Source organism: Halichoerus grypus, chromosome 8, assembly GCF_964656455.1.
Source record: "Halichoerus grypus chromosome 8, mHalGry1.hap1.1, whole genome shotgun sequence".
In the NCBI taxonomy this organism is placed as follows: domain Eukaryota; kingdom Metazoa; phylum Chordata; class Mammalia; order Carnivora; family Phocidae; genus Halichoerus; species Halichoerus grypus.
The window spans coordinates 108,691,193-108,716,469 of record NC_135719.1 but is presented as its reverse complement, the minus strand read 5'-3'; the positions used below and the strand labels follow the sequence as shown (position 1 = coordinate 108,716,469).

Below are 25,277 nucleotides of genomic sequence, written 5' to 3'. Positions count from 1 at the left end.
CAGAGGCAAAGATGGACTTGCATCATCTGTCTGTCCCCAGCCACACCTGGCCCTCCTTGCTGCCGATGACACATTTGCAAGACTGTGCATAGGCCCCGGACAGAAACATGTCACACAAGTGGAGGTGTTGGCCATCCTCATTGTAGACAGAAAATGACCGGCGTGTGAGTGGAGCAGACCAGCCAGCCCAGGCCCTGGCCCCCCAGGCACAGGAGCAGAACAGAAATTTGTCAGAGGATGGGGGGCCTTTCCCTCAGCTTCCTGGGTTTCTCCTTCCCTTTCTTCTCTGTCTCTCCCCAGCAGAGCTCAGGAAGCAGGAGAAAAATACCCAAAGGCAAAAAGGCAGAAAGCGTCTGTCTCCTCATACTTTGATGGTGAGAGTGAAAACAAATGTCTCATAGCTTGTTAAATGTTAGGTCTAAGATGTCCGCTTGGGGATGTAGGTTGTGATGTAGGGTGTGGCCATCACACTGGTGTGTTAGTCTGGGCATTCTTTGCTTCTTGCAGGCTCCCACCATATGGTCTATCAGAACTATTTACTCATAAGCCTGAACATTTAGTTTGGTCTCTGGGCCAGGTGTGTACCTTTAGACCACTGCCTGAAAGAACTGGTTTGAGCTCTGAGGAGAATAAGTTAGGCCTGCCTCAACTTGTCAGTGTGACCCTTCATGTTCTGACACACCTGCTCTCAGCTCTGTGGACCCCTCATAAGAAGGATCTGCATCGTCCAGTGTCAGAGGTCTGGACACAGATCCCAGTCTCAAAGCAGTCCTCCTCTCTGCCTGGGTTCTCAGGGGTATGAAGGGCTACGTTCTGCTTTGGTAAATTCTATCCAGCTAGGAGTTCAAGACCAGGAGTAGTTAAACCTGGAGAGCAGAGGCTTGCAAGAGACTTGCTTAGGTTCGTGCCCTCCGTCTGCCAGAGCCTTCAGGCCCCTGAAGAGGCCTCTTCCTCTGCTGTCCGGGACAGCCATGGGCTAACCTGACCTTGTGGAGTTCTAACTGACCTGAGTCTGGGGCTGTAGTTCTGCTCGCCTTTTATTTCACGCTGAATGCCTTTGTGAACTGGCCTTGAAAAAGTTTTATAGGATCCAGTCTAGATGTTCTCTGCCTGTACTCTGTTTGCTTGTTATGTTGCAAGAATGTGGCCCAACAGCCTCCACACCCTGATGACTCAGCCTAGCTCTAATGACTGGTGTTTTCCAGGCCTTCCTGGGGGGCAGCCCCTCCTCTAATATTGGCCAGGTGCTGCCCCCCAGCTGCCTGGAGTGAGCCAGGATCGGAGTTAGAAACACTGCCCACAGGTTAGGCAGAGGGAAAGGGAAGGTGAATTCTGGTTTGTTCCACTCCCCAAAACTGCTGTCACTCTTGGCCCTTCCCAGGCACGGCCCAGGACGTATAAATTAGAGGCTAGTGGGATCAATTTTGAAGGGAGCAGGCAGCGTGGCGACCTCTCACTTTGAGAAAAGGCAGTTGATATCCACCTAGGGGTCATGTGAAGAAGCCTGTCTTACTTTCGGAGAATTGGTCTTTGATTTATAGGGCTTTCAATTTGATGGGGGGAAAAATCCGTTAAGTTTCTGGGGACCGACTAGAGGAAATCATATAATTAACTATTCAGAGATTCTTAGAATCTTTGACTAAAAGAAGAAATGACAGAAAAATCAGTGTGCTCTAGAACCATGGCAACAGGCCAAGCATTGAATAACGGCCATATAGAAGAGATTTAAATGATTTATGTTTCAATGTATGCTTCTCTTTGGAAAGGAATTGCTTAGGGAAAGTTTATGCCTTCATTATTACTCTTATTAAACGGGAAAACCTTAAGTGATTTTACCTTAAAATCTTTGAACCTTAAACTCTTTTACCAGATTTTAAAAATTCAGGCCTCCTTGCAAAAATGCAAACACATTTCTATTTCTTGATGGGTTATAACAAAAGCAGAAGACTTAACAATTCTTTTTATGAAAAGATGAAATCTGAGCACAGTTCACACATTTGCCAATGATTCTTCTCTGTTGCATGTTATCTATGAATCATCTGACACAAAACAGCTGTAGGGCTTCTCTGCTGTAAGGACCTGGTTGCCCTGCCAGGAACTGCACCCCAGCCTGTGGTCTAGTCACGGACAGCATTTACATAATACTTGTTCCCCCTAACTAAGGCTACCCTGCTGGGTGATTGCCCCTCCCCTCCAGCACGCCCTGGAATGGCCATACTTGGGGCTGGCTCTGGGCCCAGCAGGAAGCACAGGTCTCCAGGCTGCAGACCACACCCATACATAGGTTTGTTTGTTTTGTTTTGTTTGGGGGAGGATCTTTTTATTTTGATATAATTTCAATTTTCCAGAAGAATTACAAGAACAGTACAAGGAACTTCTACAACCTTTGATTCATTTGTTTGCATTTTTGCCTTATTTGCTGAGTTGTTCTCTCACTCTCTCCCATTCTCCTCTCGCATGTGAGATGGAGATGTAGTGCCCCTATTTGTTCCAATATGCATTTTCCAGAAAGGTATTCTCTTAATAACCAAAGCATAGTTATACAATCAGGCAGTGAAGCATTAATACAATACTACTGTCTCTTTCATTAATTGCCCCCAAAATGTCCTTACTCTTTTTTTTTCCTCCCCCAAGTCCAGGATCAAATTCAAGATCATGCACAGCACTTAGTTGTCGGGTCTATTTATTTTCCTTTATTCTGGGACATTTCTTTAGCCTTTCTTTATGTTTCTTGACCCTAACATTTTAAAAAAGTACAGGCCAGTTATTTTGTAGAACGTCCTTCAATTTGGGTTTGTCTCATGTTTCCTCCTGATTAGATTCAGGTTATGCATTTTTGGCAGGAATATCAGAGTTGATAGGGTGCCCTTCTCCAAGCATCCTAATTGGGGCCCCACGATTTGGGATATTGGTTTGTACCAGTAAAGTGATGTTAGGTCTGATGACTTGACACAGTGGTATCTGCTACTGTGAAGTTATTTTTCCCTTTCAATAAGTAATTGGGGGGGGGGGTGTACTTTACATCTCTGTAATTATCCTATTTTTAAAAATTTTTATTTAAATTCCAGTTAATTGGGCGCCTGGGTGGCTCAATTGGTTAAGCGACTGCCTTCGGCTCAGGGCATGATCCTGGCGTCCCGGGATCGAGTGCCGCATCGGGCTCCCTGCTCAGCAGGGAGTCTGCTTCTCCCTCTGACCCTCCCCCCTCTCGTGCTCTCTCTCTCTCTCTCTCATTCTCTCTCTCAAATAAATAAATAAAATCTTTAAAAAAAATAAATAAATTCCAGTTAGTTAACATACAGTGTTATTGTAGTTTCAGGTGTACAATATAGTGATTCCATATACCACCTGGTGCTAATCACAACAAGTGCACTCCTTAATCCCCATCACCTGTTTCACCCATCCCCCCCACCCACCTGGTAACCATCAGTTTGTTTTCTATAGTTAAGAGTCTTTTTCTTGGTTTGCTTCTCTTTTTCCCCTGTGATTGTTTGTTCTGTTTCTTAAATTCCACATATGAGTGAAATCATATGGTATTTGTCTTTCTCTGACTGATTTATTTCATTTAGCATAATACACTCTAGCTCCATCCATGTTGTTGCAAATGACAAGATTCATTCTTTTTTATGGCTAATATTCCATGATCACATCTTCTTTATCCATTCATCAGTAGATGAACATCTGGGCTCTTTCCATAATTTGGCTATTGTAGATAATGCTGCTATGAACATTGGGGTGCATGTATCCCTTAGAATTAGTATCTTTTAAAAAATTATTTTGAGAAAGAGTTGGGGGGAGAGGAGGCGGGGCAGAGGGACAGAATCTTCAAGCAGACTCCCCACTGAGCTCGGAATCCAACTCAGGGCTCGATCCCACAACCAATGAGATCATGACCTGAGCATAAATCATGAGTTGGATGCTCAAGCAACTGAGCCACTCAGGCGCCCCTCAAATTAGTTTTTTTTGTAATCTTTAGGTAAATACCTAGTAGTGCAATTGCATATCCTATTTTATTTTTTTTAAGTAGGTTCCACGCCCAACATGGGGCTTGAACTCACAGTCCTGAGATCAAGGGTCACATGCTCTACCAACTGAGTCAGCCAGGCACCCCTACAATTATCCTGGTTTTTTCTTTCTTTTTTCTTTTTTTTTTGTTTTGTTTGTGTAATTATCCTATTTTTAATGAAACTTCTACACATCCATTGATGATTTTCTAGGTCTCTCATTTTGGCATTCTCCTGTAATGAAGAGGTTTCCCTTCACCTCTATCTATCATCTATCTATCTATCTATCTATCTAATCTATATGATTCTTATTCTATCAGTGGGGTATAATTCATTGCAAATATTATTTATTTGGATGTTCGAATTGTTCCAGATTACTGAGTGGAGCGCCCTCAAGCTGGCTACTGAGTCTTTTCAACATATTTTCATGATTCTTTGAGCACTTCCTTCTAGCACAGTAAGATGTTCCAGACTTATCCTCTACTTTTCCTGCCCCCAGCCACAGAATAAGCCATTTCTCAAGAATACCTGGTTCCTTTAGTGGGTAATGGTATTTAGAAACCAAGATCTGGGTGCTAAATATGCTCATTCCTACTGGTGTGTCACTGCTTCTGGGCCCTCTTAGCAGACAGAATTAGGTAATATTACATATACAAACAGAAATAGATACATATAGGGGCACCTGGGTGGCTCAGTCGGTTATGCGTCTGCCTTTGGTTCGGGTCACCATCCCAGGATCCTGGGATCGAGTCCTGCGTCGGGCTCCCAGCTCAGCGGGGAATCTGCTTCTCCCTGTCCCTCTGTCTGCCGCTCTACCTACTTGCACGCTCTCTCTCTCTGTCAAATAAATAAATAAAATCTTTAAAAAAAAGAAATAGATACATATAGAGGCATAGATATATATTAGAAATACATTGGAGATATATATACATATATTTATATATTTATAGATATGACATAATATATAGTTATACCAATAACTCCAATTTCGATGCAACAAACACCTTTTCCAAATTTATAATTTCTTTCCCCAGTGCTTAGAAATATTAACCTTAAGCTCAAGAATACACAGATTGTAGTTTCAGAATTGCTAATCCATAGTACCATTAAAAGTAAACCTAATGAAAGTTCAAGTTGTTTACAATTTTGGGGGTAAAACTTACATACATTGAAATGCACAAATCCCAAGTCTACAATTCAATGACTTCGGACAAATGGATATACCTGCCTAACCCATACCTTTTTTTTTCAAGATACAGAACGTTTATCTCTGTATCTTTCAGAAAGTCACATCCTGTTTCTTCCCAGCCAGCAACACCCCCACCCCCCAAGCAAGAGGCAGCCACTGTTCCAGTATTTTACTTAGTCTGTAAACATCAGTTGGCTCCCCTGGTTCTGAACACCCATCTTCAACTTGGACCCTACTCTGTGCTCTCCCCCTCAAGGCTTGTGCCACCTCAATGCCTGGCCTTAGATTTTGTTTTGTCTGCTCTTTCTTGGCAATTCCAGATTTGATTTCCAATTCTGCTTCCAGTCTTTCCTGACCCCTGGTTCCAATGAGTCTGCCCCTCCTCTGGGCTAGATATTAATTTAGCCCAGGTAAGTTCCTCGTTCTTCCTGGGCTTTTGATCTAGCCCCAAAGGACCTTTGGCCTGGAATATGCTTCCAGGATAACAAATTTACCAAAGATGGTTTCATAAAAAGACATAATTCCGTGAAAAGGCTCCTTAAGATTTGGTAATATTGCCCTGTGTGATCCTGCTTGATACCTGGATTCTGAGTCACACCTGTTCTTTTCTTTTTCTTTCTTCCTTCCTTCCTTCCTTTCTTTCTTTTCTTTCTTTCTTTCTTCTTATATATTTATTTTGAGAGAGAGAGAGAGAATCTTAAACAGGCTCCATGCCCAGCATGGAGCCCACCACGGGGCTCAATCTCACAACCCTGAGTCAAAATCAAGAGTTGGATGCTTAACTGACTGAGCTACCCAGGCGCCCCTGTTCTTCTGTTTCTAAATCTTGCTTTCTTACCCCACTTGTATGTCTGTCATAATCCTCCCGTGTGACATCGGGAGCCAGAAGCTGGTGAGGCTTTTCTCACAAGGGTACCTTGTGAGCATGATTATGATAAACAGAAACCATGTATCTTGTGGGCGTTTAGTACATGTGAAACCACTCAGCCCACCACCAAGATGCGGCAAATGGCCAGAGTGGGGGGCACAGGCAGAGAAGGTGTGTGGGTCCCTATGCATCCTGTCAATGTTTAATGAATAACTCCCTTTCAGTAGTGCCCAGCCTAGCCAGATCTATAGGGTGTAGGGTAGAAACTAAGGTGAGGTCTCAGAACCAGGAAGTCACACCCATGTTAATATTTAGAAAACAGTGGGGTTATAATAGCCTCTTTTCTAGGCTCCCTAATGAAAAGGGGTAGTGTGGTTCAGTCATGAAAGCTTCTGAAAAGACTCTTTGACACGAAGGCTCTTAGCTCTACTCTTCATGTTGGCCCTTGATTATATCAGTGGATTAATAAGCAGTTGCTTGTTCTGCCTTTGTGTGCTTGGATCCCCCCACCCTCAGCAAGGCTAAGGGTTCCTTGAGGGAGGTGACAAGCTTGTGCATTTTTCTGTTTTCCTCCCATCTCAGCGCCCGCTCCTTGTCACATGACAGGAGGTGTTCAGTAGATACTTCTGAATTGACCTGAGTCTTCTTAGTCACTCTAATGAGATCATCCCTCTCTAGTATCCCAATTCCTACTGCAATTCCAAGCACAGAGTAGGTATCAGATTGGCTGAGTAAATCATGAACTAATTCCACTAAATCGTTGTTGAATCCAAGTGTTATTCCTTTCAGGAGTCTGTGTTTTAGAAGAGGGCAGATGAATGGGCAATGCTTAATAACCCAGGTGGAATTAACCTAACAGTGGAATTACAGGCACCAGAGAGAGCCAGATGAGGACATTTATGGACGGGGGGCTCTTTGGTGCCCCACTAATCATGCCGCATCACTATGTTACTCTTCCCCTGAGGTTCTCAGAATGTTGGGCCACAAAGGGATCATTATATTCTCCTGATGCAACCCTGTTGCTGCCTGCTTTTCCTGAGCTTGTCTCTCCCATTTGATTTTCTGTTGTTTCCTTTGGTCCAACAGCAAATCGGTTGTAGCACCTTCTTCTGCAGAGCCTGGTAGACACAGAACCTCCTAGCGGCAAACCTTCTAAGCTTTTATTGCTGCCAGCAAGGCTGAAGAGGTAGACAGCAGCAGGCCTGCAACCAGGGGCCCTGGAGGGCTGGAGCCCCTCCTCGACAGGCCACATACCTTCTGGGATTTGGTTTCCACTCTTTAGCCTGTCATATTTGCTCAGGTGCCCAGCTGTGTACAGTTCACCTCTGTTATGCCTCCCACTGCTGTCCTGACCCAGTTCAAGTCCTTGCTTGCCTCTTACCTAGATTATTTTAACCATCTACTTCTTAATGAGTCTACCTGCTGCTGATTATGGTAAGATGTAGAGCTATTTAGCCATGATCTCAAATGTATGATTAGCCTCCTACTGGGGTTACTACTTGGCCCACTAGTGTCTCTAGTCAGGAAAACACAAGCCATTTAGTACCATCCAGACGAGCTGGAATGGGCCGCACCTGACCTGGGAAGTCTCATTTGGACCCAAGGCCAAGAGGTGCTCTCTCAACCTTGACTTCAATTAGAATCATCTGGGGAAACAAACACATTTTCATGTGCAGTCCCCACCCCTTGAGCTTCTGATTTAATTAGACTGGGATGAGGCCTGAACGTATTTATTCTTTCTTCTGGAATGAACTTTTGTGTAAGTACAAAAGTACTTTTATCCAAAGAAATGTTACAAGTTCATCATTAGTACACTTCAACTTATTACAAATTTTCATTACAATTTTAATTGTTGCAAAATGTTCCACGGAGTACACCTATTTAACCATTCACCTGCCATTTGTGGAACATTTAGTTTGTTTCTGATTTTTAGCTATTACAAAAGGAGACATAATGAGAGAATTCTTCACATAAATTTTCCTTATTTGAGGCATCTTGCTTTTCACCAGGAGAAATTTCCAGAAGTTTTATTACCGGACAAAATAATATGAAAGTATTTTAGACTCTTCATACTGTCTAACTGCTTTTCTAAAGGCTCTTAACCAATTCACACTCCTTCCAAAATGGATAAAAATTTCTATTTTATCCAACATCAATCATTTGCTAACATAACAAAACATTTATTCTCTATTTCAATGTATATATCTATATTTGAGGCTTATATTTTTTCAAAGCTCCCCAGGCAATTCTAAGGTGGAGTCTGGGTGGAGAGCAATAGTAGGCTGGACTAAAAGTTGCCAGGTGCTGTGGCCCCTTTTCCTCAGCCTCTGGAGACCCTTTGCTCTGATACAAAGGCCCAGGAAAAGTGCCCCAAGGAAATGGGCACCAAGGTAAAGAGGAGGTTTCTTTCTAAGGCCTAGGGCCAAGTAGGCTCAAGTCGTCCTCCCTGGCTCTTCCTAGGGAGGGGCCTGTCTCCTCTGACTGCCTAGGGTTGGAACTGACCCAACGAGAACCAAGAGAACATAGCCCCAAAGAGGGAGAACAGGGAAAAAAAAGGAACCGTTCTGCATCATCAGGAGTTTGGAGCCTCTCCCCCAACTCTCAGAGAGTCTACCTCCCTGCCCTGAGGCCTGAGTCACAGAAACCTCTGGCCGTGCTGACCACCCCCATCAAACATGCCTCCTCCATACCGTATCCCCGTCATGGTTTTTTAAATTGCTTTTCTATTTTTAAAATTTTATTTATTTATTTATTTATTTATTTTAGAGAGAGAGAGACAGAGAGTGTGGTGGGGGTTGGGACAGAGGAAGAGAAAATCTTAAGGAGGCTAATATGTTGTTGTACTTTTGTCCTTTAAGATTTTCGAGCACCATGGTCCTGCAAGAAGCAGTAAAGGCTAATGAGAAGCAGACAGTGCCCTGGGAAACAGGAAATCTGGTTCCATTTATGACTCCACCAGGGCCTGCCATGGAATTTTGAGCAGCGCTGGTTTGCTGCCCCATGCCCTCTTGTTTAGAGGCACCATCTGCACCTCTGGGATATAGGGGTTAGGTTTCTTGTTTTTCCTGCAAAATAGTACCAGTGTTAGGGCACCTCGGTGGCTCAGTTGGTTAAGCATCTGCCTTCGGCTCAGGTCATGATCCCAGGGTCCTGGGATCGAGTCCCACATCGGGCTCCCCCTGCTCTGCGGGGAGCCTGCTTCTCCCTCTGCCTCTGCCTGCCACTCCCCCTGCTTGTGCTCTCTCTCTCTCTGTCAAATAAATAAGTAAAATCTTAAAAAAAAAAAAAATGGGACAGGCAGGGCGCCTGGGTGGCTCAGTCGGCTGGGCGACTGCCTTCGGCTCAGGTCGTGATGCCAGGGTCCTGGGATCGAGCCCCTGCGTCGGGCTCCCTGCTCAGCGGGGAGCCTGCTTCTCCCTCTGCTCTGCTGCTCCCCCTGCTTGTGCTCTCTCTCTGTCAAATAAATAAATCTAAAAAAAAAAAAAAGGGAGGGGGGTACAGGCAGGCTTGTTTTGGCAGCACATATACTAAAAAAATTGGACTGATACAGAGAAGATTAGCATGGCCCTTGCCCAAGGATGACATGCAAATTTGTGAAGCATTCCATAAAAAAAAATAAAATAAAATAAAAAAAGGGACAGGCAAGGGTGCTTTTCCATTTGGATGGGATGTTTTCTGTGTTTGGCTTATCCTGCTTGGATGTTTCCTTCTTTCTTACTTTTTGTACATGCAGAAAGAAAACACGTTCGTAGTCTTGGAGGCAGGGAATGAGCTTCCTGGGTGGCGGCCCTCCTGAAATGCATTCTTGCGTGCACAAAATGCAAAGGCAGCTGTGTACCTGCTCTCGCAGGGCTTCAGAAACCCTTTGGGGAATGGTGATGTGGTGGTCACTGTTAGAGCAGAGCAACAATCTGCTGTAATCAGGGATAAGCTAAATTTGGGCAGTACTAAAGTTTGCTCATGGAAAAGTGATTTATTTAGACAAATCCGGATTTTAAAATTGTTTTTCTTGAAGTGTAACAGATACAGAAAAGTGCATGCACTGTAAATGCACAGCTTGGTGAATGTGTGCAAAGTGAACACACCTGTGTTACCCTGGTAACCACGACATAGGTCAAAAATAAAATGTTAGAGGACCCCTCCTCCCCCACCCCCCAGTAACTAGTCCTTTGAGGTATAACCACAAACCTGACTTTCAACACTTTATATTTTTGCCTGGTTTTGACCTTTATATATACTTGTGAAATTTATTCACATTTTTTGTAGATCTTGTTCTTATTACTATTACTTATTACTTATTCTCATTACTGTGTGGTATTCCATGATAGAAATATGCCACAGTTTTTTATCCATTCTATGTTGATGGGATTTGGGGCTGTTTTTGTTTTGGCAATCTCAAATTATGCTGGTATGAATAGTTTTGCACCTTTCTATTGGTGCTCATGTGCATGCATTTCAGTTGCACACATTCCTGCAAGTGGAATCACTAGCTCACAGTGTTTGCAGGCATTCGGCTGTAATGGATCCTGGAAGTAGCAGTAAATGAGAGTTCGGAATGTATTTTTGATAGGGGACAAAGCACACAGCTAAGATCAGGCCCCAGGTTCCTGGTCTCCTCCCAGGCTTGGACGACAGCGGAGCCAGAACAAAGCACTTACCCTCTGTGTTTCCTCATCTGTAAATAGGAAATAATTAGTACCTGCTCTAGTATTTGCTGTGGGATGAAAAAGCCCTCTGCAAAATTTCAAGCTGCACAAATGGAAGCTGTCATTAAAATGGAAGCAGGGAAGGGTGATTTTTAATTATTAATGAGAATTAAAGAATAACTATACTTATGTGGATTTCCAATCCCAATTAAGAATCCAGAGATTAGATTAACTGCTCAGCTGGACAGAGTTGTATCACCAAAGGGGTTTGTGGTATTATTCTCTCAAACCCAGACACAGGAAGTAGCTTCCCAAACCCATCCTCTGTACCTTGCTAGAAGATTCCTCATCGGCCTAGAGCCCCAGGGGTCCTCCTCCTTCTTTCTCTCAGGCGCCAAATGCCCCAGCTTTTTCCTTCCCCCTGCATCAGCCTGAGTTGGCCTACTCTGGGAAAAACTGGTTTGGTTCTGCCTGACTGGGCCAATTATAATGCACCAGGAAAGCCAAAGGACACACTCCTTCCACATCTTCCTGCATTATTGAACGTAAAGTGTGAGTATTGTCAATGAGGTGCTTTGGTCTCACAGTACAACTAAAAGTTCACAGGCATTCATTCTACCAAAGACTGTGCTAAGTAAGCTACATCAGGGGCTGTAAAAAATAATTATTATTTGAAAGTAGTGTCAACATTTTTTCCATCCCTTGCAGATGGTTACACAAGTAGAAGGCAGTGCCCTCTTCTGGCCAATGCCACACTCGCATGGCTGGGGCTAAGGGGATTGTCAACTCATGGGACTGGTGCTTGGGAGGGACCTGGCTCATCTTGGGGTTAGTCTTGAGCAAATCACATTTGGGGATCCACCTTCCCTTTCTTCTTCAAAAGAGAAAAATCAAAACTGTGATGGTTACATTGTATGTGTGATTAACATTTAAATCATTAGATTTTTTTTACCTTCCATAATGCAGGTGGTTATCATTACGAGCAAAAACTGAGGTTTCCTGAAGAAAAAAAAAAAATTCTGCTTCAAGACTGCAAAATAGAAAGCCGGCTGAGTTTCCAGCCTTCAGATTTTGAACACAAGACTGCAACATCAATTCTTCCCTGAATTTCTAGCTTGCCAGCCTGCTCTGCGAATTCCAGACTTGTCAGCCCCCACAATCGTGTGAGCCAATTCCTTAAAATAAATCTGTGTGTGTCTTGTTAGTTTTGTTTCCCTGGAAAACCCTAATGCAAAATCTAACTGCAAAACCCATTTATATCAGTGGCATCTCGTTTGCACAAATATAAGGGGACATGAAGTATAGCAGTTGACCTTCTGAGTTCAGGTTCAAGTCCCAGTACCATCTCATTTACTGGTTTCATAAACTAGCTCCTTAATTATACTTAGCCTTGGTATCTTCATTTGTATAAAGGAGGAAATAGTAACACTTACTGAATAGGCCGTTGTGAAGATTAAGAGAAAACGTGCTTAGAATAGTGATTGGCTCACAATAAGTACTAAATAAGTGTTAGTAGTAATTATTATTAATTATTAATTATTATTAAGGTCATAGAGGGAAACTGTCAAAGAAGGATGACTTACAGGATGAGGGGTACTTGGAAGGCTAGTTAGTTTTGTTCACTGCCCCACCCCTGGGTTTCCCAGACCCTCATGCACAGGCAGTCTCTGCTTTTCACTACCTGTTCTTGGCCGATATTATAAAGCCATTTCTTGTAAAGTGTCCTGTCTCTTCCCATAGGAACCCAATCAAGATTAAAAGTTGGATTCCAAATTAAGGACTAAGTCATAGATGAAACCATTATTAAGTCACAAAAGCAAAGTTCAGTAAATCTTGATAATCATTTAAAACAGTACACTTATTCTAAGTCCAAACATGGGGCTTCCATAAAATTTAATCTTCACTCCATGATACAATTTACCAATTTATTATTTTTTTTAATAATTTTAAAAGATTTTATTTATTTGAGAGACAGAGAGTGAGCAAGAGAGAGAGAGACCACAAGCTGGAGGAGGGGCAGAGAGAGAGGGAGAAGTAAGCTCCCAGCTGAGCAGAGAGCCCGATGCAGAGCTTGATCCCCGGACCCCAGGATCATGACCTGAGCCGAAAGCAGACACTTAACCGACTGAGCCACCCAGGCACCCCCAATTTACCAATTTAATTAGCAGTTTTGTTTGCCTTCTCACAACTTAGAAGGACTTCTGCAAGATGATTTGGTTGGTCAAAACCCTGTTTTTATTTTAAAGTTAGCCAAATGGTTATCTCCAAGTATAAGGATTTTGGTTAATTTATATATATTGACATATTTTTTTTTAAGATTTTATTTATTTGACAGAGAGAGACACAGTGAGAGAGGAAACACAAGCAAGGGGAGTGGGAGAGGGAGAAGCAGGCTTCCCGCTGAGCAGGGAGCCCGATGCGGGGCTCGATCCCAGGACCCTGGGATCATGACCTGAGCCGAAGGCAGACGCCTAACGACTGAGCCACCCAGGCGCCTCTTGACATATATTTTTATATATATTTATATATTTATATTTATCTGTGTGTTAATCAGTGATTCACCAGAAGGACCCACAGGATTCAATAGCAGGTTATATACTCCCTGAGATTTATTATAGCAAAGGATACAGAGCAAAGTAGCAGGAAAAAGATATGCACATGTGGGGTCCAGAGACATTCAACATAGACTTCCAATGTCTCTCCTCGTCCAAATACTCCTTATCTGAGGCCATATAGGAATACTCTTTCTCTCACCATTAACTTTGACGACATGTGTAGAATGTCTGCTGGAGAAGCCGATTTGTCTCAGAGTTCAAGGCTTTTATGGAGGGCTGGTCGTATAGGTATATCCTGCTATATATACAACCAACTATGGCGTCCCAAACTCAACCCTAACAATGAAGCTAGGTGCACATTGTTGATCCTGATGTTTGTGCAAAGCAACCTGAGAAGTACATAGGGTATGGTCCATTGGTCCAGGTATGAGTAACAAACCCATCAGCCACTAAAGTGAAGAACACTCTAAGGGCTGCTAAGGGTTAATCATGGGTCCCTTGAAGACCTGTAAAGAGCAAGCAACCAGACCTGCTGTGTTAACTCTTTCCTCACAGTCTGTATTTTCTAAAATGTCTATAATTAACCTCTATTACTTCTATAATGAGAAAAGTAGTTATTAATATGAAGGCATCCAAAATTAATGATTTTCCTTTTTAGTTATTTAGTGATGTTGCTTTATAATCTCAGGATTCCCTGTAGTCAGCAGAGCTGCTGAGAGAAGTCAAGTCACTCTACTAGACACTTCATGGATGCCCTTCATACCCTTTGGGAAAATCATAGAAACAGGCCAGGACAAAGCATGTGAGACATGGAAGGACCCACAGCAACAACTAGTTCGACTTCCCCATTTAGAGATGATGAAGTGGAAATCCTGAGGAATGAAAGGACTCACCCAAGGTTCCAAACCTTAGAACTTTCAGTTATAAACCTCTCTTGGAACTCCTGAAATGGGACAAGGCAATGTCTGCTCAGTTGCTTCTGCTTGTCTTTAACCTGGGCAGAAACTGGAGGAGCCCTGACTGGTGGGGCTGCCTGAACTGGGTGTGCATGGTCCAATCGCCTTTAGTCTAGACAGAGGCTTCCTATCCTTCCCCAACCCCTCCCTTGTCCAGCGGCCTGAGAAGCACCAGGACTCTGTATCCAGAACCTATGCCGTTGGGTCAATGGTCTAGTTTGGAACTTAACAAGACATTAATTTCATCTGCACCAAATTTCCCCCTTTTCTCTCCCTCATTTACTCTCTTGTAGGTTGGAGGGCGGTGTCTGTCTCTCCACTGCCCTGCACATTCCTTGAGGGCCTCCTGGAACCCGGTTATACAGTGGTTATGATTGTGGGTAGTAAAGTCAAATGGTCCAGGGTTTGAATTCTGGCTTAGCATCTCATTGGCTTGTGTGATTTGCGTGAGTTACTTAGTGGAAATAACAGCACCTCCTTCATAAGGTTACTGGGAAGACGAAAGGAAGTAATAACTCTTAATTAGTATAGAGTTTGGCATATAAAAATGTTCAATAATAATGTATATTATTCTTGAAATAGGTATTCCATTTACTTCAGAAAACCCTATTCTCTGATCTTTTTAACATTTTTGTTGAGGTAATTAACATACAATATACACATATGTATTTAAAGTATACAATGTCGTAAGTTTTAACATGTGCACACCTGTGAAACCATCCCTGTAATCAACCTAATTGTCATATCTATACCTCCCAAAAGTTCCCTTATATCCTTTTGTAATCCCTTTTCCTGTCCCCAGGCAATCACTATTTACTCTGCCTCTACAGATTAGCTTGCGTTTTCTAGAATTTTATATAAATGGAATCAGATGGTATGCACCTTTTTTGGCTTGTTTCATTCAGCATTATTTTGAGATTCATCCATGTTGTTAGGTATACCAGTTGCTCAGTAGTATTCCATTGTTGAGGGTATCAGTTGCTCAGTAGATATACCACAATTTGTTTATCCATTCACTTACTGATGACATTTGGGTTGTCTCCAGTTTTGAAGTTTTAGAAATAAAACTTCTGTGAACACTTGTGTACAAGTCTTTCTATAAACATATACTTATGTTTCTCCTGGGAGGTGAATGGGTGGGTCCTAAGATAGGTATGTTTAAATTTTTAAGAAACTGCCAAATTATTTTCCAAGTAATCGCACCATTTTGTATTTCCACCAGTAGCATGAAAGTTCCAGTTGCTCCACATCCTTGAAAACAGTTGGTATGGTCAGTCTTCTAATAGATATGTAATGGTATCTCTGTTATTTTAATTTGAGATTCCCTAATGACATTTTATTTATCTGTTTGTTTGTTTTGGGGGGGAGGGGCAGAAGGAGAGGGAGAGAGAGAATCTTAAGTGGGCTCCATGCTGGGCTCAATCTCACAACCCTGAGATCATGACCTGAGCTGAAATCAAGAGTCAGACACTTAACTGACTGAGCCACTGAGGCAACCCCCCCACCCCCGCTGCCCGCAATGACATTTTAAATGGGTTTTTGCCACCCGTGTATCTTTTTGGTGAGTTATCTGTTCAAATCATTTGCCTATTTTAATTGGGGTATTCGTTTTCTTATTGTTGAATTTTGAGACTTTTTAAAATATATTCTGTATACAAGTCCTTCAAGTGATTCACAAATATTTTCTTTTTTTTTTTTTTTAAGATTTTATTTATTTATTTGAGAGAATGAGACAGAGAGCATGAGAGAGGGGAGGGTCAGAGGGAGAAGCAGACTCCCCACTGAGCAGGGAGCCCGATGCGGGACTCTATTCCGGGACTCCAGGATCATGACCCGAGCTGAAGGCAGCCGCCCAACCGACTGAGCCACCCAGGCGCCCCTCACAAATATTTTCTTGAAGACAGTAACTAGTCTTACCATTCTCTTAACAGTGTCTCAAAGAACAGAAGTTCTTAATTGTAAAGAAGTACAACTTATCAATTTTTTTCTGTTACGGATTGTGCTTTTGGTATTCTAATCCAAGGATCCTTTCTCTACTAAATCACTTTTACATGTTTGTTGGAAATCAATTTACCATACATATGTGGGTCTATTTCCACACTCTGTTTTTTCTCCAGTGATCTATGTTCACGCCAGTACCATACTATCTTGATTACTGTAGCTTTCCCAAATTTGTTTAGCTATTTTATTTATGTCTTTTTCATTTCCAAATGAATTTTAGAATTAGCTTCTTAATTTTTACACAAAAAACTGTTGGGGCTTTGATTAGGATAGCATTGAATCTATGTGAAAATTTAGGGAGAACTGTCTTCTTAATTATATTGAGTCCAATATTGAGTCTTCTGGTCCATGAATATAGAATATCTCTTCATTTATTGAGGTTTCGCTTTCCTTTCTCTCAGCTATGTTTTGTAGTTTTCAGGGTACAGGGCTTACACATCTTTGTCAATTTATTGCTATGTATTTGATATTTTCGGTTTTAGGGTAAATGGTATTGTTTTTAATTTCAATTTCCAATTGTTTGCTGGTACATAGAAATACACTTTATTTTTATATATCGAACTTGTATCCAGCAACCTTACTAAACTCACTGATTAGTTTTAGTAGCTATTTTTATAGACTTGATTGGATTTTCTGCATAGACATTTATGTCATCTATGAGTAGAGTTTTATTACTTCTTTTCCAATCTGATTATCTTTTATTTCTTTTTCTTACCCTGTTGCATTGGCTTGAACCAGTAGAGTATTGAATAGAAGTGGTGAGAGCAGACATCTTTGACTTTTTTCTAATTTTAGAGGGAAAGCACTCAGTCTTCCACTATTTAGTATAATGTTAGCTGTAGATGCCCTATAAACAGCTGAGGAAGTTTCCTTCTACTCCTAGTTGGCTAAGATTTTTTTTTTTTTTTAAGATTTATTTATTTCAGAGAGAAAGCAAGTGTGTGCCAGCAGGGGGAGAGGCAGAAAGAGAGGGAGAGAGAAAGAGAGAGAGAGAGAGAGAATCTCCAGCAGACTCCCTGCTGAGTACAGAGCCCAGCTCAGGGCTTGACCTCAAGACCTCAGGATCATGACCTGAGCTAAAACCAAGAGTCAGATGCTTAACTGAGTGAGCCACCCAAGCACCCCAAGATTTTTTTTAATCAAGAATTGATGTTGGGGGGCGCCTGGGTGGCTCATTCGGTTAAGTGTCTACCTTCGGCTCGGGTCATAATTGTGGGCTTCTGGGATCGAGCCCCACATCAGGCTCCCTGCTCAGCGGGGGAGCCTGTTTCTCCCTCTGCCCCGTTCATGCTCTCTTTCTTTCTCTCGCTCACTCTCTCAAATAAATGGATAGAATCTTAAAAAAAAAAGAAAAGAATTGATGTTGGATTTTGTCACATTTTTCTGCATCTATTCATATGACTATTATTTTTGTCTTTAATATGGCAAATTATAAAGATTGATTTAATAATAGCTTTATTGAGATATAATTCATAGAGCATAAATTCACCCTTTTAGAGTATGCAGTTCAGTGGATTTTACTATATTTGCAGAGTTATGCATCCATCACCACAACCAAATCCCATAACATTTTCATTACCCCAAAGAGAAACAATGCACCTATCAGGAGTCAGTCCCCATTTCCCCCTCACTCCTGGCAACCACCAATCTACCTTTATGGATTTGCCTATTCTGCACATTCATATAAATGGAATCATACTAAATGTGGTCATTTGTGACTGACTTCTTTCACTTGGCATAATGTTTTCAAAGTTCATCTATGTTACAGCAAGCATCAGTGTTGCGTTCATTTTTATAGCTAAGTAATATTCCACTGTGTGGATATACCACATTTTGTTTATCTATTCATCAGGTATGTTTCCACTTTTTAGCTATTATGAATAATGCTGTTGTGAACATTTGTTGCAAGTGTTTGTGTCAACATATGTTTTCATTTCTCTTGGGTATACACCTAGGAGTAGAATTGCTGAGTCATATAATCAGTCTATGTTTAACCCTTTAGGGAATTGCCCCACTGTTTTCCAAAGTGGCTATACTATTGTGAGAAGGGTTTACTTATTTATTTATTTTAAGATTTTATTTATTTGTCAGGGAGAGAGAGAGAGAGAGCAGTAGGCAGAGGGAGAAGCAGGCTCCCTGATGAGCAAGAAGCCCGATGCAGGACTCGATCCCAGGACACTGGGATAATGACCTGAGCCAAAGGCAGACACTTAACTGACTGAGCTACCCAGGTGTCCCTGTGAGAAGGTTTTAAACTACCATTTCAATTTAACAGATAGGGGCTATTTAGATTATTTATTTCTTCTTGAGTATTTTTTTAGTCTTTTTAAAAAATTTAAATTCAATTAATTAACATATATGTATTATTAGTTTCAGAGGTAGAGTACAGTGATTCATCAGTCTTATATAATACCCAGTGCTCATTACATCACATGCCCTCCTTAATGTCCATCACCCAGTTATCCCATACATCCCAACCCCCCTCCCCTCCAGCAACCTTCAATTTGTTTCCTATGATGAAGAGTCTCTTATGGTTTGTCTCCCTCTTTGATTTTGTCGTGTTTTATTTTTCCCTCCCTTCCCCTAAGATCCTCTGTTTTGTTTCTTAAATTCCACATATGAGTGAGATCATATAATAATTGTCTTTCTCTGATTGACTTATTTCGCTTAGCATAATACCATCTAGTTCCATCCACGTCATTGCAAATGGCAAAATTTCATTTTTGATGGCTGAGTAATATTCCATTACGTGTGTATATGTGTGTGTGTCACGTCTTCTTTATCCATTCATCTGTTGATGGACATCTGGGGTCTTTCCATAGTTTGGCTATTTCATACATTCTGCTATAAACATTGGGGTGCAGGTACCCCTTCGGATCACTACATTTGTATCTTTGGGGTAAATACCTAGTAGTGCAATTGCTGGGTCATAGGGTAGTTCTATTTTCAACTCTTTGAGGAAATTCCATACTGTTTTCCAGAGTGGCTGCACCAGCTTGCATTCCCACCAACAGTGTAAGAGGGTTCCCCTTTTTCTGCATCCTCGCCAACATCTGTCATTTCCTGACGTGTTAATTTTAGCCATTCTGACTGGTGTGAGGTGGTAGATTGTGGTTTTGATTTGTATTCCCCTGATGCTGAGTGATGTTGCGCAATTTTTCATGTATCTGTTGGCCATTTGTATGTCTTCTTTGGAGAAATGTCTGTTCATGTCTTCTGCCCATTTCTTGACTGGATTATTTGTTTTTTGGGTGTTGAGTTTGATAAGTTCTTTATAGATTTTGGATAGTAGCCCTTTATCTGATAAGACATTTGGAAATATCTTTTCCCATTTTGCTGGTTGTCTTTTGGTTACCTTTGCTGTGCAAAAGCTTTTTATCTTGATGAAGTCCCAGTAGTTCATTTTTGCCTTTGTTTCCTTTGCCTTTGGAGACGTGTCTAGCAAGAGGTTGCTGTGGCCAAGGTCACAGAGGTTGCTACCTGTGTTCTCCTTTAGGATTTTGATGGATTCCTGTTTGAGTTAATATTGATAGTTTATGCCTTCCAAGGAATTTGTCCCTTTCATCAAAGTTGCTGAATTTATCACCATAAAGTTGTTAATATTTCCTTAGCTTTCTTTTGGTATCTTTATAATGTGTAGTAATGTCATCTCCCTCATTCTTGACATTGATAATTTGTTTTTTGCCCTGATCAATGTAGCCTAGGTTTATCAATGTTATTGACTGTATATACTAGATATTTTAAAAAATCTTTGTGTCACTCTGTCATGTGGAAAATTACCTTTATTAAATAGTAGGCTTCAAGTACACTATGAGGTAAGTTATCTCAGAGTTCGTGGAATATGAAGGCTTACACACGAAAGTGAAATGCTTGGATAACACTGTTTATTAAATCAATGTGGAACACACTGTGAGAAGCAAGGGGCAGGAGGAGATTGACCAAGTTAAATACTTAGAATAGGGAACAAGTGGTATTGATAGGACTATGCTACTGAAATCCTGGGGTATGCTATGTTCATATGTCTTCTATCTCTCTGCTGCATCAGCTTTTCCTGCTGCAGATACGAAGATAAGAGTTGAGGTTTGAGCAAGGGGTCTTGGGTCAGCAATGCTTGCTCTGTCAGAGAAATGCAATTAGCCACAGTTGTAGCTTGTCAAATAGTCTGTTGAACAGCCATGGAGGGCACGTGGAACCAAACTATATCACAAGTGGGTGGTCAAATTAAGGACTCATGAATATTGATTATTTAATGTATCATTGAATATTTAGTGCCTAGGTGCCCCTCATGTATGTTTACTACCTCATGTACTCTTAGATCTTGTAGCCCTTTTCACTGATGTTTAACCCACACATACTCTACTTCCTAATTACTGATCTATACTTGATTTATGAGTTCATCCACCCATTTATTTTCTTATCTTCTATAGAATTGAATTTTTTTAAATCTTTTTAAAAAGATTTTATTCATTTATTTGTCAGATAGACAGAGAAGGAGAGAGCACACGCAGGGGGAGCGGCAGGCAGAGGGAGAATCAGGCTCCCAGCTGAGCAGGGAGCCCGATGCAGGGCTTAATCCCAGGACCCTGGGATCGTGACCTGAGCAGAAGGCAGACGCTTAACCGCCTGAGCCACCTAGGCACCCAGAATTGAATTTTTTTTCAAGATTTTGTTTAACAGAAGAGTATTATTGCTTAAATGCATTTCATACTAAAATTTCCCTCAGAGTACACTTTAGCCTCGTCCCCACCCAATCTAGGATCAATCAAGACTCCTGCATTGAAAAAAATTTTTAAAAATCCCTCATTGCATTTAATTAGAAGTACATACATTTTTTTTTTTTAGTTCAAATACAGTTGACATATGGTATTATATTAGCTTCAGGTGTATAACAGTGATTCAACATATATATACATTACGATAGAAGTACATACTTCTTTTTAAAAAGATTTTATTTACTTATTTGAGAGAGAGACAAAACACAAGCAGCGGGGAGAGGCAGAGGGAAAGGGAGAAGCAGGATCTCCACTGAGCAGGGAGCCAGTTGCTGGGCTTGATCCCAGGAGCCTGGGATCATGACCTGAGCCTAAGGCAGATGAGCCATCCAGGCGCCCCTAGGATTGAATTTTTTTTTTAAGATTTTATTTTATTTATTTGCCAGAGAGTGAGAGAGAGAGCACAAGACAAGGAGAGAGGCAAAGGGAGAAGCAGACTCCCTGCTGAGCAGGGAGCCTGATATGGGACTCGATTCCAGGACCCTGGGATCATGACCTGAGCTGAAGGCAGATGCTTAACCAACTGAGCCACCCAGGCGTCCCTAGGATTGAATATTTTGAAACTATACATCAAATGCACTAAACCCTCCATTAGTCCTTCTTTCTGTGACACAGTCACCAACTTTGCACATAGTATTCACTGAATAAGTGTTAAATAAGAAATAAGTAATACCCTCAGGTAGTCTTGCCATAGAGACATATTTATTCAAACAGAATAAGTATGTAGTTAAATATATGTGGGAACTATTGGGTTTCTTTGCTATAGGACTTGTTAGTGCCTTAACACACTAATGTGGTGGTCCCTTTCTATGAGTAGATGTCACATGTAGTGTCCTCAACCTTATTGACTGATGAACCCCTTTACTCCAGGTGCATCTCTAGCAATTAGTGTTCTACAGAACAGATCTTGGGAAATGCTGCCTTGGGAATTGTCCTGTGCAAGGCCTTAAAGAGGGCTGGAAAATGTAGATGTTTACTATAGCAGGTGTAGGCCAAGCAGTTGATCTGAAATTACCTTATGTACTTTATAAAGTATAAATACTCTGTTTTTCTGGGTTAGAAAGAAAACTATGACAAGAAGCATGATAGGGAAATTAAAGTTACTCAGGATATGAGCTGACCAAATTATTCAATCAAGGGTTTCTCTAATTTCCCCTTCGGAATAAATGCAGGGATGATGGCCCCTCCCCCAATCAGCACAGTGCTGACAATATTCTTTCACAAATAGCTTATAGACTGGGGCTCTGGCATAGGCAGGTGCTTTGAGAGATATTAAGATTATGAAAAGGAGACTTCCTCTTCCACCAGGCTGGGAAAATATGCCTAATGGGAATTCAGGGAACCCAGATCTCTATGCAGAGGATCTCTATGGTATGATTATCCTGGATGGTCAAGGTATTCTTAAGACTTGAAACTGAGTTTATTGGAGCATTTATCAATGGCAAGATAGCTTGCTTCATTTAGTAGACAACACAGAGGAAAAGTAGAGCTGATCATGGGTCTTCTACCCTATTTTGCTCCATTTCACATCCTCTGCCTCAACACCATCAACATGCAGGCAGGTACTCCCCACTCCTGCCCCTCCCTCCCTTCCTGCACACAAGGGTAGCCTTCTTCTTGCCACTCATGGATTCTCTTCCTAGCACCCTTCTCCAAATTTATTGCCTGCCTAAATCTTGCTCATCCTTCATATTGCAGCTCAAATGTTTCCTCTGGTGAGCTTTACTTGACTCCTACCTACTAAGTTATGCTTTTTTCCCTGTCACTTATCACAAGTGCAATTAACATTATTTAATGATTGTCTTTCCCACCAGGTTGTGAGTTGAACGAAGGCGGAAATTGTTTCGACTAGTTCACTATTGAATTACCAGACATGGCAGAGGGTAAGTGGTTAATAAGTCCAAATGAATGATCAAAAACAATCTAGGTGCTGATATATTTTGCAATTAACTTAGGGCTGTTCTGTTTTCCTTTGTCCTTGGTCAAAGGCTTCTCTATTCCCTTTGTCCAAGGCTTGGATTCTCCTAAGATTCTTCTTAGATACTCATTCCAAGGAATGCCTCTCCTATATCTATTCCCTGATCAGAGTATTGGTTGACATTGGTGTATACAGGCTAAGTCTCTCACGTAATCTGGAGCAAAGGAGCTGCGGAAAAGCAATGGTTTTCCTTTTAAGTATGAAGTGTTCATAGTTTCCAGTGAGCTTGAGGCTCCGCAGTGAATAGCTTGTGTGTTCTCCCAAAATCCAGGATGAAGGAACAGTGTAGCTGTGGGCAGCGGTGAAGCAAGTCGTGTTTGTAGTTATGCTGCTGACATCACTAGGAAGAATGCAAGGAAAGCTGTTCCAGTGTGGGGACATTCTCCGGAATGTTGGGAACATGGCTCCTTGGAGGTGCCACAGTTACACTCGACCTACTTCAATCAGTTCCTCCCCAGCATCCCGGCCTGCCTCTCATCTTTCTCTGAAACTCACTCGCACACCGATGCCTGGGGCTTGTGATTTCCCTCGCCCACCCTGAACGGATGGATGTGATTAGGCAAATATGGCGGGGGACAAAGTGGCTGGAGGTGAGGACAGTCTCCCTCTTGTGCTTTCTCTTGAGACAGGACTTGTTCTGGGGTGCAAGTTTCCTTGACGCACTCACGAAGACCTGCCATCATGAAGCGGAAGGAACCTAGCTCTGCACTGGACAGAGCTGACTTTTACCCCTGGCTTGAGACCGGATCACACATGGTTAGTGCTCAAGACGTGGTAGCCATTTAGGTATTGGGTGCTCACTGGGTATGCGCAGAGGAGTCCGTGCCTCCTGCGTCAGTGACATCACACTGGGTGGAACTGGCTCGTTCACTTTGCTCTTTCCTCTACTAGACTGTAACATCCTTGTAGGCCTAGGGAAATGGTTTCCAGGTCCCATGATAAGCTCACATTGGTTGAGTGCCTGAGGTCAAGCACTAAATGCTTTACATGGATTACTTCATTTAATTTTCAAAACCCCGTGGAGTTACAAACTACTGTTTTCTGCATTTATAGCTGAAGATACGGAGCCACCAAAAGCTTCCGTAACTCTCCCAATGTGATGTATCTAGTTAAGTGGGGGAGAGAGTGTTTAAATACAGCTGGTCAGGTTCCGGAACCTGTGCTCTTTACTCCTGTACACACGGCCTCGGTGCTCACTCTCAGTAGATTCTCCTCATTTTTCTCCAGCTACACTAATTATCACCGTGGAACATGTCATCCCCATTGTCTCCGCCTGTGTTTGTGGAGCTCTGTTTACTCTGTGATTCTCACTGTGCTAGCCGCACACAATGCCTCATGTAATCACATGCTTTACAGTTGCTTCTCCATTTGTCTAGCGCTGGCTTTAGCATAGTAGGTTTCTGTACCAATTATGCTCTCTCACAAAACATCTCTTGGTTCCATTGTCAGACTGGACTCTAGACTGAGTGGATCACTGGGCAGACCCTTTTATGTTTTTGTGTTCTTAATGACAACCATCTGTTTCCTAAAGCAATTGAAATCTTCAGTTATTAGCGTAAAGGAAGCACGTGGACTCTAGGCACAGCCTCACACCGCTGTTACGTGCCTGGGGAATCAGCTAGCACTGAAGTGAGGCCTGACTACCTTTCTCAGGCTCTGGGTGAAACCGGGGTTCCTTTCAAGATTAGATGCACAGGCCCCGTATATTAAAAAAAAAAAACAAAAAAACACGTAAACTGTACATACAAAAGGGTATTAAATATCTTCGGTGTTAAATAGAATGAATACTTACGTATAGCCATCGCCCCATTCAATAGAGTATTATCAGGTTCTACCAAGTCCTCCATGTGCCCCCTCCCCAGTTGCAACCCTCTCCCAACCCCCCCAACATGCTTTTCATTATACAAAGAATATGAGTTGTTTGAGAGCACTATGTTTTGGATGAGTAAGTCAGATGTGATTCCCAGGTACTTTGTTGTGAAAGGTGCTAGCAGCAAATCGGTATCGGTATTTTGAGGTTCCACATCCTATTCACACTGATGTTTTCAGTGAGGTGTTTCTAACTTCACGACCGCTGCAGCATTAACAGTGTGCTGAGAACTGATGTGTCAGCAAATTGTGGTCAATGTGCACAATTAATTTTTGCCACAGTTGGGCACATGTACTTTTTTGGCAATGGCTGTCAGAAGATGAGGCTGAGCAGCGCTGCCGATGGTGAAGAGCAGGATTCCACCTGCAAGGGGAAAGAGGGCGTGTACCATCAAGCCCGGCATCAAAGAAAAATTGTTTGACAACATGCAAGAACTTT

The 25,277-nt window shown here is 42.0% G+C and overlaps 1 long non-coding RNA gene and 1 other non-coding gene across 4 annotated transcripts in view; both read left to right on the top strand.

The window, feature by feature from the left end:
- LOC118549489 (uncharacterized) overlaps positions 1-24,583 on the top strand; it is a 48,937-nt gene extending 24,354 nt beyond the window's left edge. For all 3 annotated transcript variants that reach the window (XR_013440701.1, XR_004924115.2, XR_004924116.2), the window contains exons 3-5: positions 11,674-11,870; positions 22,806-22,874; positions 23,241-24,583. This is a non-coding gene — a long non-coding RNA (uncharacterized LOC118549489). The remainder of the gene's footprint in view (positions 1-11,673; positions 11,871-22,805; positions 22,875-23,240) is intronic.
- LOC118549492 (U6 spliceosomal RNA) lies at positions 9,569-9,674 on the top strand. Its single transcript, XR_004924120.1, has one exon. It is a non-coding gene; the product is annotated as a U6 spliceosomal RNA (small nuclear RNA).
- Positions 24,584-25,277: the final 694 nt, after the last annotated feature.